Source organism: Cupressus sempervirens, chromosome 3 (genome assembly GCF_028749045.1).
Source record: "Cupressus sempervirens isolate cs-2001-9-10 chromosome 3, ASM2874904v1, whole genome shotgun sequence".
NCBI classification, from domain to species: Eukaryota; Viridiplantae; Streptophyta; class Pinopsida; order Cupressales; family Cupressaceae; genus Cupressus; species Cupressus sempervirens.
Genome location: NC_143120.1, coordinates 607671218 through 607691457, shown reverse-complemented (window position 1 = coordinate 607691457; position 20240 = coordinate 607671218).

The following is a 20240-nucleotide window of genomic DNA, read 5'->3' as shown; positions in this document are numbered from 1 at the left end:
CCAATTTTTAGATTTTTTTGAGGTATTTTCAAAATTTTAATATTTTTTCTTTATTTTTCATGAAAAATCATTTTAGGGAGCAAATTAGCGATTTTTTTGAAAAAGTCTGCATTTTTAAAAATCTCTCTGAATTCTAAACAGATGATTTTTTTGAAAAAGTCTGCATTTTTAAAAATCTCTCTGAATTCTAAACAGATTGGGTTTTTTGTATTTTGATTTTAGAGATCATATTAGGGTTCAATAATTTGATTTGAAAAAATTAGTCTATTTTGACAAAATGGCTCCTTAGGGCAAAAATGAAAATATATTTTCAAAATTCTAACATTTTTTGAAAGCTCTCTAATTTTTGATAAGGGTCTTTTTTCTGCATTTAGGGTTTTGAATCCTAATTCATATCATATAGGTTCAATCTTGTTCACTAGGTTGAAAATCATGATTAAATTGCACTTTTTTTTTACGAATTTCAATGCATGATATGAGTTGTCATTTTTCATGGAATCAAATAGTTCAATGTATTTTCATATGAATTTTCCTATTTCTTCATGATTTCATGCATTTGATTGAAGTTTGTGAAGGTAATTTGGAGGTCTAAAGAGCAAAAAATGGAAATAATTAGTAAGTGTGAAATCAAGGTGCATACATTCCAAACTCTCTCATTTGAATTATAAAAAGTGATCATTGTGTTCTTTTTCATTGTAATTTTTTTTTCTTTTGTCAAATTGTTTGGTGTGTCTTCCTAAGATTGAAAAAAAGGGCTTAAAATGAATCATTCACATTTGGATTTGAGCTTAAAATAAGAAACCCCTTTTGTCTTTTAATCCCCAAGATTTTCTTATTGATGTTTTCTTCTTGCTTCCTTGTTAAGGAGTTTGAGGGGAACCTAAATAAGGGATCTTGACCTTTTTATTTTTTTAAGGGGGCCTACCTAGAGAATTGATCACTCTAGGGGATGACCTCAACTCTCATGTTTCAGTGGAGTATAAATAGCGTGACTTGAATATTGATGTTTCTCTTGAGCAAGATCATATTGATGAACCTATGTCTAGTGATGGTTTCCTTGATACCTCCATTTCTTCCAGTACTTATGCATTTCCCAAAACTTCAAAGCTATCCAACATTATTCTGTCAAACAAAGGTCCTAATGCTTTTCATGTAGTTCCCTATAGTTATCCTCAAGGGCTACCTCTTAAAAAAACCCAAGCTAATCTACACTTGGCTAAAAACCCTTTTCATGCTTCTAAGACTAAACATCCTCAACCTTCATGGGACACTATGTCTACTATGCCCACTTCAATTAGTCCTTCATTACCCCTTCAAGATCCTATCATGCAAACCTCATATACTCCCTTGTCCTTAGAAGTGGCTCCATGTCAAGAGAATTCTCAGAAAGATAAAAAAATGTCAAGAAAGATCAAGATGTCACCCCTCCATATCCTATGTCTTATCCACCTCGTAAATATGATGAAGACACTGCTTCCACTATTTCCTTTGAGCTTACTGAAAATTGTGAACAAAGTTCTATCCCTATTTTATCCAAAGAAAATTTTTAAGATCAAAGTTATCCATCTTCTTGTTCTACTTCTCCATATTCACTTCAAAACTATGCTCAAGCTTCAAATACTCCTATTAAAGGTGTTTCTCCTATTAAAGATACTCATGAGTCTATTGATGCCCTTGGTCACATTGCTCACTCTAAAGATGCTAATATCCCTATTCACTATCCCTTTGCATCTCGTAAATCTATCCTTGGTCCTTGTCTGTCAAAGATAAAGCCTTCAAACCTTCTATCTATATTGGGACCTTATGTTCCTCCATATCCTACTTTCACTCCTATCTCATCTCCTAGCTCTCCTATCATACCTCAAGATCAACAAAGACACTCATCCTTGATGAATTCTCATTCATCTATCCATATGAACCAGTCATATAATCCTTATTCATCCACAAATCCCAAGTCTTTTGGAAGCAATTTGGATGATCAATTTAAAAAAAAACATAAGAATCCATTGAAAAATGAATATCACTATGCCCCATCTAATCGACATGTGAATAAAAAGAAAGAATGGTTATTCAAGAGACCACAAAGGTCTACTACCCAAAGAGCTAAATCAAAGCAAGTATGGGCTCCTAAATCTATCATTGAAGAAATGCATTCTAAAGAATCCAAAGTAATTTTTTAAAAAAAGCTATATGGATTCCCAAGTCTCTTCTGAAAGACTTGAATATTGAAAACACTTCCAAGATGGCATCAAGCTTCCAAAGGCTTCCACTCCATCTTCTTTCAAAAATATTCCTAAGAAGCTTCCAAAGACTTCTACTTCTTCCAAATTTCTCTTACTTCCTCATACATCTAAACCTCAAACTATTTCCTCCATGATTACTCCATCATTTTGCAACCCTTCAAGTTGTGTGTTGATGTTGATCTTGCCTACTTTCTCACCTACCCTTATGCAATATTTTCAAGCCTACACTTACCTACTATCCATATTCCTTCTATCTTTCCAAAGTATAAAAATTTGTCCTCCCTATACATTATCTACCTTATCTACCTTCTCCTTTCCATCACCCTATTAACATCTTTGAGCATACCTTTCTATGGTCTTGGCTTATCATGACTCATCTTTCCTATAGGAGCACTATTTAAATTGAAATAACTTGAGAAATTAAAAAGCTAAAAAAAAATTTGAAAAAATAAATGAAAATGTACCTTGGTGAAAACCTGGTAAATAGGCATCTTGGTAGCAAGAGGAAAGAGAAATAAATTCATCCTATGGTGAAAACCACTTCTTATGGTGCCTTGGATAAATACCATGATGAAAACCTGGCAAACAGGCATCATGTGTAGGCATTCCCTAATCCATCTATCTCATATTTCCTCTTTGATCTTGACAATGTTGAGCTATCCTTGTGTATTGGCTACATTATTTTTTAGTTTTCCTATTATGCTTTTTCATTCACTCATAGCCTACATATTTACCTTTATTCTTATTGCTTTATCCTACCACTATTCTATCCATTTGACCCCTTGGTCTTGATCACACAATGAGAAACATGGTTCTTAGGCCTCTAGACATGCCTACTTTTGTTGGACTACACGCTTTCATGCTATCTCCTTTCATGGATTTCTTTTCTTGTCCAACACATGCTTTATATAGTTATCTTTCCCTAGCTTGGGTACACTTGAGGAGTCTGTCCTTGAAGATCACTTTCACTTGCTTCATACACTCCTTGCTTATCCATCATATCCACTAGCTTGTTGCTCCATCATATACTCTACCTTGTTAGACATTGGGACTAAACGATGTGTTCTTGCTTGGAAGTGGTACTCATTCTGTTTGGGGGCATCTTTGTACATATTTATTGATCATGAAAAAATCCAAAAAAAAAAATCATATATTTCAAAAATTCAAAAAAATGATATATTGTGAAAATTCTAAAAATTGGAAAATGTCCTGAAAAAAAATGATCATCTTAGTGAAAATCTAGCAATAGTAACTTTGATGTATCTACAAAAAAAATTATATATTTCAAGAATACAAAAAAAAAAATTCAAAAATTCAAAAAACAAAAATAGAAAAAGTGCCTTGGTGAAAACTTAGAAACAAGCGCCTTGGTAGCAAAAATAAATAAAAATTTATAAGAAGTCCTAAAAAAATAAAAAAATAAAAAATCTAAGTGGTAAGAACCTGGAAAAGGGCGCTACTTGAGGCCTTTGCACCCCTATTTCTTAGTGCATGTCCTCGACACTTAGCCTTTCTCCATCATGCCTTGTCCTTGTCATCTTGGTTTGGAATTGGTCTTTGTCTAGGGGGCATAATTGTGTTAGCTTTGGTCTCTTGGATGCATTAGTCTTTAGGACACCTCGCAAATGATGTTTTTCAACACCACCCTAATTGTATTTTTCAATACAACCCTTGACATCGAGTGTTTTTCAACACTTATTGGTTTGGTCTTACCCAATTTTGTAATGTAATCTTACTTGTTTGCAAGCATTCAACCCTTATGCTTAGAGCTCAATATCTAGTTAACATACTTAAATTTTAAACATAAACACTTAATATTTGAGCTATGTCATGATCTTTTCTTTGTGTGCTAACTGTTATTGATTTTCATTGAGTGTCATTATTTCTAAGTCTCTCTGGGATGCATAGCTAGAGGACTTGAGGCATGAGGCATATGTTTTATTTGCTACATTAAATTGGGTAAGCTAACATCAAAGTCATCTTGACCTTTATGTCTTTGATGCTTATGTTAGAATCGACTAGTGATGATTGTGTGATTTTTCAATGTCCGTTAACAATGGCCCATTGATGAAAATAAGTTCTTTTACATTCTCTAATGAATGATGAACATAAAATCCTATGTTATAGTTGCTCTATTGCAAGTACACCTTTACATTTTCATGTAGCTTGCATTATTTGATTTCATGTTAGTTTGCCTTTTTAAGCTACATTATGAGTTTGAGAGGGTTTTTCCTTCATCTTTATTGTGGACTTTTAATCAGCTGTGGTCATGTTTTGATCTTCATTTCCTTATCTTTTTTCGTGATCTCAATCAAAATTTCTATCTTAAACAATTGATTGATTTTGGAGCATTCTTTTTCTTAGAGAAATTCTCTTTCTTCTTTCCATTTCTTTCCATCTCTTCCAAATTTCTACCTTCCATTCGCTTTTGCCCCACTTCTTTTCTTTTAATTCAACTTTGGGGTATAATATTTCATGCTTGATGATCTACCTTGGTTTTGTGATTCTTATATATTTCATCTTACATCAAGAACCTTATCTTTAGTTCAATTTGATCATTTTTATCAATTTGGTGTTTCTCCTCTATCTCATTTCAATTTCGATTATGAGGGGGTAATACTTATCAAACTTCAATCCTTGATTCAGTTTTATCAATTTTATCCTTGACTTTTCCAAGTCAAAATTTATTTGTATTTTTTGTCTTGATGTGTTCCCAAATCGACTGCACATCTAGGTTGTTTTGTGACCCCGAATCGTCCTCACACTTCAATTTCTTTCTTTGGCTACATGTGTTCCCAAATCGATCACACATTAGTCAAAGAGGGGCAAATGTATGCACCCTAAAATGGTCACCCAAACTATGGGCCCTCATAATTAAATTTATCAATTTATCAATTTCCTGAATCAATGGTTTGCAATATTTTATTAAATCAATTCAAATCAATTTCCTTGATCAAATTTGATTATTTTATTTCTAAGGTTGATCATTTTATCCTAAGTCATATTTAATTTTAAAAAAATCCTCCTTTTAATTAAATAAAATAAGTCCCCATTTAATTAAAAGAAAACCTCTCTTTTAATTAAATAATTCATCCACATTTAATTAATTAAGAGAAAAACCCCTCTTTTAATTTAGTTAAATATTTCTTATTTAATTAAAAGAACTTGCTCCTTTTTAATTAAATAAATCCCCACTTAAAGACGAAATAAAATAAATAAATAATTTCTCTACACTTAAATGCACATATTTCTAAGTGGGATTCCATTTAATTCTTTTCCTATTTTCTCATTGGTAGATCTTTATTTTATATAGATCATTCTTTCTCCACCCTTGATTAAATCTTTTTGCTTCTTAATCTTGATTGTCCAATCTTCTTTATAAGGAAGAGCCCTCTTCTCAATTTACATACACACAGTCTAGGCTATTTTTATGCTGCAGGTTTGGAGAGCAATTTTTGAAGGAGTTTGAATACTAAAACTTTTTGTAGAGAACTTCTATCTTCTTGTCTTCTTCTTTCATGCATCCATGGCTTCCATCATCATGATCCATCTTTGCATTTAAATATTAGCTTAGATCTTAAATTGATAGATTAGATCTTGCATTGAAAGGTTAGATCTTACATTGATAGATTAGGTCTTGCATTGGTTTGCATTGTTATCATATATATTAGTTTGCATCTCCATTTGCATGCATATTTGATCTTTGAGTCTCTCATTTTATGGTGTACTTGCATGGGCACAAACTAGGTCAAATTAGGGGTCTCCATTACAAACCCTTGCACTCCATGAATAATGAGCTATGAGCCATCATTCGAGACCTCATTCTTGAGAAATCTTAGATATAATGACTCGTAGAAGTGTGCTCACATTTTAAGTATACAACACTGACCTGCCAAATCAGATAGAGTGAAGGACTAGTTGCCAAAGGGTGGTGGAAATGCCATTTTTGAGCTAGTATGAGTTGAATCAAAATGATTTGGTAGATAAGGTTAGAAATGCTAAATTGAAGGATACAATTTACAATGGTAAATTTCTCTGTACATCAATTAAGGTTAGAAATGCTAAATTGAAGGATAAAATTTACAATGATACATTTTCTTTCTACATCAACTTATTGTATGTATCTACACTTACACTCCATAATATAGAACATAGGTTGAAAAAATTTCAAGGTATTAATGAGGCAAAAATATCAAGTCCTCAAGGAAAATATAGTCTTATCAATCTAATATCAAGATAAACTTATCAACAAATGAATATAGAGCATGATTCTATTGGCATGGTAAGATTTTTCTTACTGAGTCATGTAGAATGTTGATGCAAGGAGTTGAATAGTCTAGCAAGTTATGTTATACTAGACAACATAACTTAAAAACTAGTGTAAAAGATCACAAAAAGGGACATTGTGTACAAAGCAATTGGGAAAAATTTATTGACTACAAATTTGTGGTGGTGTGTGTGCATAGTGTACAATGAGAGAAATATATACCCCATATTAAATAAATTTCATGCACTTTACCAAAAGAAAATGCTTTAATTTAGCATAAATGTGTCCAAAGTACAAGAGCATTGCCACAAAGATATGCCCCTAAAATGGGACAAAGTCAAGGGCATTGGAGCAAAAGACGCAAAGAGAGAACACTTGGGATCCACTAGCTAAGGTCAAAGGTCAACATGTGCATTTGATAACTCATGTACATGAAGTATAATTTCAATGAATTGACCTCACCTCCTAGTGGAACTATGATTATAATGGAAGGATAAAATGATCAAAGAAAGTTTATGTTTTGTTAACATAGTGGACACCAAAAAGAGGTGGAACTTGATGCTTTGTTTCCTACCCTAGTAGACAACATAAGCATATTTACGATAGTAGTACATGTATAACATAGACTTCAATGAATTAACCTCACCTCCTAGTGGAACTATGATCATAATGGAAGGATAAAATGATCAAAGAAAGTTCTATCTTTTGTTAACATGGCAGATACCAAAAAGAGATGGAACTTGATGCTTTGTTTCCTCCCCTAGTAGACAACATAAGCATATTTACTATAGTAGCACATGTATAACATAACATCTATATGACATAGAATAATTGAGATATAAATAGAGGATTTATATGATATGTTTGGTCCCTTTATTACCTTACACCAATGTAATATGAATGGTCACCAAAAGATAGCTTAACACACAAAATATCAAGTAACACATTACAAGGGAAATAGTGAAGCAAATTACATTCAAGAAAACAAAATAGAATCTATTGGACAAAGGAAGTTAGTCAAGATGGTCATCCACCTCCAAATATTTCTTAACATCACTTAGAGATGGTGGACAATATGTAAGAGGAGAAAAAAGAAGCATGACATGTGGGTCTACTATGAGTTCCAAATAAGGGTCATACTCTCATGAGAGGTCTCTTTGTTTATCTCTTGAGTATATATCATGATAAATAATAATAAACTCATAAATATCATTAGTCATCATTATTAGCATCAATATTGTTACCATCTATGTCTATATCATCCATGTCACCATCCAAATCAATTATAATATGATATTTTATGTCAAATGAACCAATCATTTTGTTTAAAACTGTTGATTTTCATGATTGCTGCAAATGTACTAAGCACTGCCATTATGTCTAGTATGTGTTTCCCAAATGACATTGTCATATTGTATTTGTATGAGGAATAAACCAAGAGAAGAGACATGTCCCTTCAGAGACATGTCTATTCATCAATATAATTAATATAATGGAAAACTTAAATTTTTATGTATATGTATGTATATTAATTTCTCTTTGATCTTACAATTTTATCCTCCTAAAGCTACCAAAATATCAACACTCCCACTTAGCTAGGGAGGATAAATAGTATAGGACACATATTACACTAGTGGTAATATTAGGTATGCCAAATTTTAAAGATATCTTTGATCTGGAGATATCCACCATTTTGATATCACATATTGTTACTTGTACATGGTTCATGTCAATGTTCAATATCACATACTTAACAAAACCCTCCTTTTTAGAATAAGTATCGAACTCGAACTTAAACCGAAAGGTTCAGAGTTTAGGAGTTCAATGTCTTTATCATTTCTATCAAAGAATGTTGATCTCTAAGCCTAAGTTTCCTATTAGTGTCTAATAGTTAGTCATTTGAAAGGAAACATTAGATGGTCATTACTACAATTGAGCCATCCAAAGAAGGTTGAGCTATAGAGGACTAGTCTATATTTTATCATAAGCTGAACAAGTTAGAGGTTGTCAAGCACCATAGTAGAGACCGAGTCAACATACAAGTTGAGTAACACAAAAGAGACTGAGCATTTGGGAAGTATGTTAATGCCAAGTGAGTTAGTATATGTTGAGCAAGTAGAAACTGAGTGGCAGCATGAAAGTTAGTTATGACCAAGTGTTAGAACATTCAAGTGCCAAGTAAACCAGTTTTGACAAATGAGTTTGTAATTGGACAAACACTTATGTAGATCATTTTAGCCAACTTTTATGTGATATTTAAAGATTGTAGAGACAATTAAAGAGGAGATCACATGTTTTTTCAGATGGCATTAATGCCTAGAAAAGTAGATTAACCAATCATAAAATTAGAAGAGAAAATGACAAAAGGATGAAATGTGGATTGTTGATCCTAATCTAGAATCTTTTGCAATTATCTATTTAGGAAGGGTTACTACCCTAGAATCAGTGTGATTATGAGAGAGTGGAAGTGAAGTGAAGGAGCGAACAAGCTAAGTATAGAGTGAAGGAAGGCTAAGACTGAAAGGAGATCATATAGAGAAACCAAAGCAGTAAAGGACAAAACATAGATATCGGATAAGGAGATTAGATTGAGATTTTGAAGATATGAGATCTATAATAAGCTTTTAGAGAAAATTGAAGGATCAAGTACTGAATTAGTTTTAACAGACTAAGTTGGGGAAAATCTCTTAATAGAGTTGTTCTAACAAACCTATTTCAAATCTCTTAGTAACGTCCTTACTTTATTGTAAGTGTTAAATCATTTAACAGGGTAAGACCTAACAGTCTTAAACATTTTTAATAGAGAAAACCCATCATAGTGTAGATCATCAGATATGATCGATATGTAGCCCTAACAGGAGAACTTTGTTGTTGCAATAGTAAAGATTTGTGGGTTTCATCCCCACCCCAGTTTTACCTTCAACTTAAAGTGTTTCTAGGTAACCAAAATTGTTGTGTTATGTGTTGATATTTTACATGGATGTTATGATTAGATAGATTTCATTTCAGCATTACATGTTTATGTTGATATGGTATGAGATCTGAAATATGAGATAGATTAGGTGTGAATACAATTAATCAATGAATTGTTTTTTATAGATCCTGATTCACCTCCCTCGCCCTGACCCCCTCTCAATATCTTGTTTCCCATTAAGATTTCCAGCAATTGGTATTAGAGCTAGTTCTCTTGAATGAAGCCAAACATCTTGAGAGCACAAGATCTTGAAATGGAGGAATACAAAATAGGAAAACTCATTGAGAACTAGATGATTGAAATCCAGATCTTACTACAACAACTTGAAGGAGTGAAAGATGAGTTAAGGAAATCTTTAAAGAAAAGGAAATATTTGGTCATTCAACAAAATGACAAGCTCTACAAGGAAGTTGATAGACAAGAATTGCTTAATAGTGGGAATACTAATGATAGTGATGTAACAATAGTAGATCTATTGGAGAAGAACATCCTGAACAAAGAAGTCAAAGAACTCAAGAGAGAACAAGAAATTTAACTAGTAAGACTATATGAAGTGACTAAATAAAAGAAGAAAGCTGAAGAAGATAAAATCATGGCTGAATATGATAAAAGACAAATTTCTACTAGACTCGAGGAAATATCATTTTATGTGGAGAAGCTTACAAAAAATAAATTGGAAATGATGAACCAGTTGTTAATAGAAAATCAAGAGTTGAATAAAAAGGACATGGAGATCACAAATGAAAGATTACAAAATAACCAACTAAGATGTGAGTTGAGATATGAGAAAAAAACTATTGGAAAGAATGAACAAACCAAGTGAAACTATTAGATACTTTGAAGAACTGATGAGATCACCAAGGTAATCCAATTATACTTTTGGTCTAAGACATGTCAAGCACTCTTTATCTACAGAGGAAGGAGAATCATCAAAGAGTGGTGAGGAAAGAAATGCAAAATTGAAGGACAAACCTACTTGTCATCATTATGGTAAACTTGGACATACTGCTAACATATGCACAAGCAAAATTGGTATGCAAAACCCTAAACCTAAGCTTACTGGTAATTGTTTTAATTGCAAGAAGCAAGGACACCAAGCACATGAATGCAAATCAAAAGAAAGTGATGCATCTACTTCCTCTAGATTTGAAGGACATTGTTATATCTGTTAGAAATATAGACATAGAGCTCATGAATGCATATCCAAGGAAAAATCTAACTAGACATCTAAAAAGAAAACACATGCACCTAATCAAGGTGATTCTTACAATTGGGATTACAAGACATGTATAATTGTCATTCTTTTGGAGTGTATGGGCACATTCTAGAAAATTGCACTAACATACATTTCAAAGGTAACTATAAAAAATGGTTGAATGGAAACCTAGTTTATTTTAGTTGTCTTAAGGTTGGGCATGTTAGTAAGAACTATAGGACCCAAGCACTAGCCCCAAACAGTTAAAGAAATAAAGGAAAAGACAAAGTTGAATTGAAAAAAACATGGAAAGAGATAGTAGATACTGGAAGTAGTGGAGAAAGAAAAGTCAAGATCACCCAACCCAATGGACGGGTGATCATACCACATCTAACTAAGAAAACTTGGCAAAGGTCAACTTAGTTTATTGAAGGAAAAGGTGAGGATGAGGAATCCAAATAAGAAGCTCAAGATGAGTCATCTAAGGGCAAAGAGCTAGCTTTTGCCGAGCCTAAGGAACCAAAATAGAAGAAAATAGTGATTATGGATCCAAAAGTTAAAGAGGATCTTAAGAAGGTTGTGAAGAAAGTTGTCACAACACCTAAGCTAGAGCCTAAAAGAAGAGTAGTTACAAGATCAAAGGCAACTCAACCCCCAACTATAAAGGAGAAAGGTAGTCCAACAAAGAGGAAGCCAATTAGATCACCAAAGCAAAATCTACCTAAGAGGCTAAGGAGGAAACTTGTCATGACACAAGAAGAGGAAGATGATGAAGAAATAGAGTCTAATGATTTTAGAAAGGTTTAGATTGTACTCAGAGCACCTCCAATGACTATGTATAAGGTATGTCAAGAAATTAGTGAATTGGCATGTTTGGTATGATTTAAAGACATTAATTTTGATTCTTTAAATAAAGAAGATCAAGAGAAGATTGAAAAAGATATGATTGATATGAGGATACAATTCAAATCTATGCCTATAGAACTAGGTCAAGTAATTCCTAAGAATGTGTATAATAAAGTTGATGCTAAGTAGAAGTGAGTGTTATCCACTAAAACACAAATCAAGGAGACCACTTTAGCACAAACTATGCTAGATTTAGGGAAGACACATATCTCTATAGTGCTGAAATATTTTGTGAAAAGATTTATGCCTAAGGAGAGGGCTTATAAAATTTTAATGAATAATGCTCATGAAGTTGAGCAAGAGAGCATCTTAATATGGAAGGAAGAATTTATGTTGCTTATTTCATCGGCTGAGAAAGAAGGTGAAGAAGAAGAAGAAGAAGAGAGAGGTGATGAAGTCAAGGAAGAAGAGGATGATACAAAAGAAGTGGCTAAACTTGTAGAAAAAAATAGACAGTTGGTAGAAGGATATGAACAACAAGATGTTGTCATGATTGAGGAAATTCTTGATTCATCCCCATAGATTTAGAATGTGCTGACTGAGGAAGATCTGAAAAAATGTTACACTAGATGCCTCAAATCCTTCCCTACCATGCACTAATCTAGTATTACAACAAGTACAAGATTATCCAAGGATTGAGAGTGCAAGTAATGAAGGTTTCAATGTTACATTAGTTACAATGATTTCTAACATGAGTGTTGAGGAATAGGGTAAGACAATAATTGTGTTTCCACAAATTACCCATGTCATAGATGTTAGATCAAATGAAAGTAAGGTAGAAAAAAGAAAGAAACAATAGAGAAAGAGAAACCCAAAGAACAAGAGGGTATCCAAGCTCTTATTCAATTGTCAAGTGTCATACCTACATAGACCTTAAGTGTTACACCTGTACAATAGGATAAATCTACTCAAAATGAGAAATCACTTGGATTGAGTGCAAAGAGGAAACAATTACAGATATCACTACCTAGTGATAGCACTCCTCGACCTAAAATGATGATACATACAAATGATACATCAGAAGAAACAATGTGTTTAGATGAAGTCATCAAATTACCTATATATGAATTGAATAATATGGCATTGAAACAAATGGAAGAATTGCAAACCTTGCTACATCATAAGCTAAAGCAAGAACAGTTGAGAAGAGAACACAAAAAGAAGCAGGTATTGCATAGTATAAAGGATATTTTTGTTGATGCATTTGAAATTTCTAATGTTAATATACAACATCCAATTTTGGACCAGTTAGTGTATATAGTTGATAAATTTTAGATTGAGGATATAAAGACCAATGATAAATTGATGAGATGGCCTAAGAAGAAATTTGAGCACAAAGTTCTATAGAAAGTTTCAATAGAACTTGCAATTAGGCAGGTTGAACTTTCTAACTTTACCACTCAGTTGGAAGGAATTCATTCTTTGTACATGAATCTCTGTGATGTTGAGTTCTTGAAATTGGAGAATCAATGATCAATTGATATGATTTAGATAGACATGAAGGCCTATACACATTCATTGGGCAAGAATGCAAGATTAAGCTCACCTTCATATAATAAGTTGACATTTGATTAGTAGAGGTTAGCTAAGTTAATGGCTAGATATAGTGGCATAAGGAACAAATTTATTTCTATTCAATTCATGCTACTACAAAATTTGGAGATAATTCAATGAGAATTATCTATAGCTTAGAATGTAACAAAGAAAGATACACATCTTTCCACTGCAGAGAGCTTAATTGATCTAGCTACTTAACTAGAGATACATATTCAAGTCATAGAACCTACAAGAGACATATGGAACAAAGGACTTGAAGAAATTTTGGCTAGTCATCAAACATTTTTTGGATAAGTACAAGTTAACCCCAACAAATCCCAAGCCATAAGTGACAAAAACAAGGAGAAAATATCTAAATGACATAAGAGAAAGGGGGAAATATATTCCTGACATTAAAGGGGAAGATGAAAAAAAGAAATTAGAGACAACATTATCAGATGAAACAACATCAGAGGTTATAGACATGTATATATTATATAGAAGAGATAAATATTTGAAGATCGAATTACAGTCTTAGGGGGAGTATTATTTTTGCTTGGAAAGCTAAGTCATGAAAAAGTGTTTTTGCCACTAATGTCAAAGGGGGGAATTGTTAGTCTCTAAGCCTAAGTTTCCTATAAGTGTCTAACACTTGTCATTTTCAAGATAGCATTGGATAGTCATCACTGCAACCGAGCCATAGGGAAGACCGAGCTATAGAGGACTTGTCTATATTTTATCATAAGCCAAACAAGTTAGAAGTTTTCTAGAACCCCAATAGAGACTAGGTCAACATACAAGCCAAATAACATAGAAGAGATCAAGCATTTGGTAAGTTAGTTAATGTCGAGTGAGTTAGTATATGTCAAGTGAGTAGAAGCCAAGTGACAACATGAATGTTAGTTATGGCTGAGGATTAAAACATTCAAGTGCTGAGTAAACCAGTTTTGACAAATAGGTTTTTAATTGCACAAAAAATTATGTAAACCATTTTAGTTGACTTCTACATGATACTTAAATATTGTAGAGACAATTAAGGAGGAGATTACATGTTTTTTCAGATGGCATTAATCCCTATAAAAGCATATTAACTAATCAAAAAATTAGGAGGGAAAACAAAAAAAGGATGAAATGTGGATCATTGGTCCTAATCTAGAACTTTCTAGGATTATCTTAGGAATCATTTTGATTATGAGAGAGTGGAAGCAAAGTGGAGTGAACAAGCTGAGTATAAAGTAAAGGAATGCTAAGTCTGAAAGGAGATTAGGTAGAGAAACCAAAGTAGTGAAGGACATAACAAAGATATTAGATAAGGAAATGAAATTGAGATTTTGAAGAGAGGAGATCCATAATAAACTTTCAAAGAAAACCAAAGGATTAGGTACCAAATCAATTTTAACAAATTGAGTCAAGGAAAATCTCTTAACGTAGTGGTTCTAACAGACCCATTTCAAATCTCCTAACAAAGTCCTTACTTTATTGCAAGTGTTAAATCATTTAACAAGCTAAGACCTAAATGTCTTAAAAAAATTTAATAGAGAAGACCCCTCATAGGGTAGATCATTAGATATGATTAGATTGTAGCCCTAATAGGAAAACTTTGTTGTTGCAGTAGTAAATATTTGTGGGTTTCATCCCCATCCCAATTTTACCTTTGACTTGAAGTGTTTTTGGGTAACCAAAATCATTATGTTATGTGTTGATATTTTACATGGATGTTATGATTAGATATATTTCATTTTAGAATTACATTTTTATGTTTATATGGTATGAGAACTAAAATATGAGATGGATTAGGTGTGAATATAGTTAATTGGTGAAATTTTTTTATAGATCTTGATTCAGCCCCTACCTCTTAGTATCTTGCTTCCCATTAATATTTCCAACAGTTCATTCATTTTAAGCCTTGTGCTTTTCCAAGTTTTGAACTTAGGATTGAACTTGAACTCTAAACATGTTAGTTCAAAGTTCAAAGTTCGCAAGTTCATGGGTTTTTAGTGTTAGGTAACCTATGCATGACTTATTTTTCTTTACGAACCTCATTGCTCATTAGAAAAGTGGAACATTGAACCTTCTTGTTCAAGGCCATCAGTTCAATCAATAATCTCTAAGTATTTCCAGCACATGAGCAATAGTTCCAATACATGATGACTAGCGAACATGAATGTTCAATTGATGTTTGTAGTTCAAGGTTCATAGTTAATTGGTTTGGAATCTTTCCTTAGTAAAGATGCATGCCTAGACAAGGGGCAATATGAAAGATGATTTTTCTTTCCCAAAATCCATGAAAAAGACAAGCATATATTGTAATCAAAGGTAATGATGGTTGGGTATGTGTAAAATTGAAGGAAGCATTTAGTGATGGAAAGCACCTTGTCACTTGACTCATTCCTATACCTATCCACATGTATCTCCTCCAGGTCGAGTGCCTTAAAAATACCTTTTGTTTTCTTTCCTTTCTTCCTTTTATATTTAAGGTAAGAACTTTGTTTTGTTTGGAGATACAAGGAGAACACATTATACACCTCTGCCAACAAAATTTTACATGCAATGGTCTCGATGAGTGCTCCATTTCTTTTTCTCTCAAGTTGTTGTTTCTTTTCCTTATAGTTAAGTTTTTGTCCATGTTTCTCTTGCCTTCTATGCTCTATTTGAGGCTTTCCAAAACCTCATTCATCTATGGGTACTTTCCATCCCAAATCACCCAAAAAGGAGAAATCTTTAGCTATAAGCAATTTCCTACCTAAGATTGAAGATACATTTATTGCTAATGAAGGCATCAACATGTTTAGCCAAATTTTCCAATCCCAAACCCAGGTCTATTTCGAAAAAGGTCTCTAAAAGTGGGTTATTGCAAGCTTCTTGATTTCCTGAAGTCACTCTTTGCCCAAAGCTTGTCCTAGCATGTTGTGATAAATATGATGCCATTGAGAAATGTATCCAAACCTACAATGGAGAAGTCCTAGTGTATGTTAACAGGGTTTCCGTAATGGGCATGTTGAGGATTTCTCTGCATGAGGTGTACAAATATTGGAATATTAGCACAAATTGTACCCAATTCTCTACAAATGCCAATGAGTTCAATAACACAATTGCTAAGGATTGGCTACTTAAACTAGAAAGAGGGGGTACTCATCTCCCATGCCCTCTTATAAGAGAACACATGATACTGGAGATCAAAGATATTATAACCTTATTGAATAGAGTAAAGGGAAACCAACATGACTTTCATTGGGAGAACTAGATGTACTTTTTCATCTAGGCCATTATGGGGAAGGATGAATTCATTGACTGGGCTGACATTATAGCAGTGAGATTGCAAGAGGAGCTTTCCCAAGTGCCTCAAACTTCCAAATTTTATATGTTGCCCTACCTATTTTATATTTTGCCCTGTGTTAGTGAATGGAAAGGTCTCCCTTATTAGGTGTGGAATCAAAGTATGTCCATCTATGAATATTAACCCATGTTGGAAAAGAGAAAAAACCCATAAGGTTTCAAAAGGGTTCAAGATACTTTCCTTGCCAAACTAGTGTTTGAGCTTCAAGAAAAAGAGAAGAGAAGGCTATTAAAAGAAGTAGCCTAGTTGGTAACCATCTTTGGTAGTTTCTTTGTTTAGTTTCCAAAGCTCATGTATTTGAGAATAAGAGGTTATGAAGGAAAATCTTTGAAGTTGCCTCAATATTATTTAGATCACCATTTCTTGATTGAAGTATGTAGACAATTGGCGAAAGTGGAGAAAACTTGTAAAGCCTAGAAAGGCTCTAGCTATACCTTTCTCTTTGAGGTTGGACATTACTAGTGTAAGACTATTCAAGATGCCCTTAGCATGAAGGCCTAAATTAAGACTATGAACCTCTCATTCTACCCTCCACATTCCAAATTCAATAGTTAGGATTTTTCTTTGAAGTACTTCAAAATGCATCCATCCTTCTCCCATTTTTCATAGATTGAGGATTTTTGGCTAGATTGCGAGGTTGACTATGAAGTCACAAAATGGTTATGATCAATACTTACACTAAACTAGATCAAAGATTTTAACCTCAAATTGGATAATTCTAGAGTTGTAGAGGAAGAAAATGAAGAAGTAGTTGACCCGATATATGTTGGGCAGATTGAAGCCTATCCATTGCCTATAATTGAATAGGTAACACTAGAAGAAGATGACTTAAAAACCAAAACTTTACCTCTCTTTATTAGAATCAAACAATGGCTTGCAAACAAGAGACTTATGGAATGAAGGCTCATTGCCTCTAAAGTTTAGAAAGCTTCTGCTAGTTCCAGTTCACCTCACCTTGTTTGTAGTACTATTGAAGTTTTCCTCTCTCCCACTATAGGTGTTCAGAAGAAGAGAATCAAACCTGAACTCAGTGTTCAAAGTTTAGTTCAATTCCCCCCCTCAATAAGGTGGACTCACTTTTGTAGCAGCAAAAGGAAGGGTCAACAAATTTCAGCAACATAAACCCACACATAAACAATTGAGGTGGACTTAAGAGAAGAATCTGTGATCGAGAGTTCAAGTGGTGACATGGATCAAGGAAATATATAGGCTATAGAGGGGCCAATACTTTGAGTTTAATGGTTGTTGGTACATCCTTTGTTCTTTAAACACCATCCCTCAAGGATCATTCTTTCATCCCTAATTGGTTTGAGTTGTTAGTAAACAAAAAGAGAAGCATAGTTCCTAAAAATCTTCTACTAGAAGACATGGCAAGAAAATTCTTGGGAAAAACCCCTAAAGTCAAAAGGCCTAAGATTGGAACTCTACTAGATGTGGATGAAGAGACATGGCATTGGGTAGTTGATGTTCTAAAACTAGCTATTGCTAAGAGTTTGGATGATGTAATGCCACAATACTAAATAGTGGAGAAGAAAGTTCATGGCTTGGTGTCCAAAGCATCAAACATGAAAATATGGACCATTGGTAATACAAGGATTTCATGATACATTTGGAAGGATTAGAGAAACAAGCATGAGCTTAAATAATCTTTACATATGATGGAATAGTATATCCATGTGCTACTACTAGAGCATTACATAATGCAATCTCTATTATAGATGTTACTTCTCCCACTTATCAAAGTTTTATTGAACAAGCCAAGAGAGAAAGAATGGTTTCTCATGCTTATGATGAATGGTTAACTGTAGTAAATGACCAAGGAGTTAGTTACTTCTCTCAATTCACCAACACTAACGCATGAGTAGAAAGGTGATGCTCGCCTTAGAATCATAAATAAATGCATGGGAATTAGAGAATGTCAAATGGGATGAGCATATCATTGATTTTTATGAAGTTCAAGAATATGGAGTACAAAAGTTTTTGGTTGAAAGACTAGGGTGAGTATTACTATAGATTTCCTATTTATAGCTAGAACTAATCTAGAGTGGAGGAACATTGTAATTGAGCAACTTGTTTCAAGAAATGTTAGTTTGTGGTGACTGATTAGAGAAGTATTGTATATAGTTCATAATAATAAAAATTTCCACTCCTATTTTATTGTGCCTTATTTAGTGATGCAGGAGCATCCAAAGGTATAAGGGCAATCCTGTGTCACCAAAAAAATGTACTTAGACTTAGTTTCTATTTCATGTGTTTTCATTTTTGGATACCCATTTGGGCCAAATAAAGGTTCCAACTCTCATAGTTCCACTATCAGTGTTCGTGTAAATCTCAAAAAAATAGGAGTATGTAATTGAGCCATCATTTTGGTGAACTAGGAGGTGTAAATTGGCTAGATGAATGTAATTGTAATTTAGAGCATTCCAGAAAAAGAATCAGGTCAAAAGGCCCCACGGTTTGAAAGTTATTGCAGTTTTTCAGGTTTTGGAGACCTCCTAAGAATGCTTCAAATTCAGGTTAGGGGCATTAAATGACCTCGAAAAGGGCCAAAAAATGAGGGACGAGCAAAGCTGGTCCATAGGGCTATAGAGCACTTCGAGAGCTTTTTGAAAATGTAAACGGTTCGTCAATCGGAGCTACGGTTCAAAAGTTATGCCTCCCGAAAGTTCGGTTACCATTTCTGGATTCTTCTAGATTTGTGTCGACTTCTAACGCAGCTTCTAGAACCTTCTATTTGGTCGGTGGATGCCTAATAGCACTTTCTAGAATGTACTCCTAGTCCTTAACCCTCTGGGGTCTATTTAAGGATATTTTTGGCATTGTAAAAGGCAGTTCAGAGTGGAGTTTGAGAGGAGGTACTGAAGGGAGAAATTATCTCCAGATTTATGCTATTGTAAGCCCTTAGGGCATGTTTTGAAGTTTATTTTCTTTGAACTATTGTACTAGCTTATTTTCTCAGTTAATATAATTTCCCCTTTTTAGTTGTGTCCATTCTGTTCTTGGGTTGTGTCCCCATCAAGTGGTATCAGAGCAGGTTTTCCTGAGTGTGTAGACAGAGCGCCGACTGTGAGGTAGTTTGCACCAGGACTGTGTGGTTGTGGGTTCGAGTTAGAAGATGCCTCCATGAAGAGAGCATGGTGGAAGGGCCAGAGCTATTAATATTAAGGAGGTTAGAGCCCTCCAAAGGCAGGTACAGGCATTGCAAGAGGAGCTCCGTAGAGGAGCAAGTGTTGCCGCAAGTGACGACAGTGAGGATGACAATGAAGAAGAAGAAATGGGACCAGAAGGGGAATTTGACAGGGAAGTTTTGAATCATGTAGAGGAAAGGCTTTTTAGGGCCATTACTAAGTTTGGGAAAAGACCTACAATTGGAGTGGGTGTATTTTCAAGAAATCTGAAACCAAATGAGTTGATCGATTGGATCAATGAACTGGAAGAATAATTTGAGTATGAGGATATTAGGGACCCAGATAGGGTTAATTTTGCAAAGGTCAAACTAAAAGACCATGCCAAAATCTGGTGGCAAGAGATCCAACTGGAAAGAAACATAAGAGGAAAGGAGAAGATCACAAGATGGGATCGAATGGTGGACAAATTGAAGAAGCAGTTCATTCCTGTGGACTACGAGCTTGATTTATTTAAGAAGATGCATGGGTTAAAGCAAGCAGGAAGATCAGTCCAAGAATATACAAAGGAGTTTTATCGACTCTTGACTAGAGCAGGGCATGCAGAAGAAAATAAGGAGAAGGTTGCTCGTTATATCAGTGGGTTGCGACCTAGCA